This window comes from Sinocyclocheilus anshuiensis, unplaced genomic scaffold (assembly GCF_001515605.1).
Source record: "Sinocyclocheilus anshuiensis isolate Anshui unplaced genomic scaffold, SAMN03320099.WGS_v1.1 scaffold318, whole genome shotgun sequence".
NCBI lineage: Eukaryota > Metazoa > Chordata > Actinopteri > Cypriniformes > Cyprinidae > Sinocyclocheilus > Sinocyclocheilus anshuiensis.
In genome coordinates this window covers 47041-47836 of record NW_015547653.1, presented here as the reverse complement: position 1 = coordinate 47836, position 796 = coordinate 47041, and the positions used below count along the sequence as shown (strand labels likewise).

The following is a 796-nucleotide window of genomic DNA, read 5'->3' as shown; positions in this document are numbered from 1 at the left end:
TGCACAACTTGAACAAACTACAACAGGTAAAGCTGTCAGTTGTGTGGATATTGGCAATATCGTTAACAATTCTAGTTTATAATCATTACCAATATGACTTCTTCTTAACAAAATCTTAGTCTATGCTGTGTTCTGTTAATGCGTGAACTTGTTATTATCTGAAGCACATTTGCCGTCCAGTAATCGCAAAAAGCTTTGTGTTTTGTTACTTTTTAAAAAACAAAGTATCAGCTTTAAAATTATTCCAAATTCATAACGAAATTCAAACAATAAATACAGTTTTGGCGCTCTTTAATGCGGCAGGCGCGATCGCTTTAGCTCCTCAGTTCAAGTGGCAAGTGAACCCATTTAATCTTTCTCTTTACTACTAGTAGCTACATAATAAACATGAATTAACATCAAAACACATGACAGTATGATTGAAATGTTAAAATGTAAAAAAACAATAAATAAAACACGTTTATTCTGTGGCACCTAAAATAATAATTATATATATATATATATATATATATATATATTCATGACCTGAATGTATTTCAGGGTTCTCACTTGTAATAAATCCAGTGAATTTACATGATATTTCCAGTCATTTGTGATTATAATAAGTTTTTTTATTTTATTTACAAATAGCAATTTCTACCCAATAAAATATTTTAGGGCCTCAGGTAACTAGAAAAATACTTCTCCTTATAGAAATTTCATTTACTTTTAACACTTGTGAAAATTCCCTCATATCAAGTTTCTGTGAGTACCCTAGATCTTGAATAAAAATGACAGTTGTTGAAAAAAACTAATT

The 796-nt window shown here is 29.1% G+C and overlaps 1 pseudogene; it reads left to right on the top strand.

Annotated features, from left to right (window-relative positions):
• LOC107702042 (dynein heavy chain 2, axonemal-like) overlaps positions 1 to 796 on the top strand; it is a 153203-nt pseudogene that overhangs the window by 105624 nt on the left and 46783 nt on the right.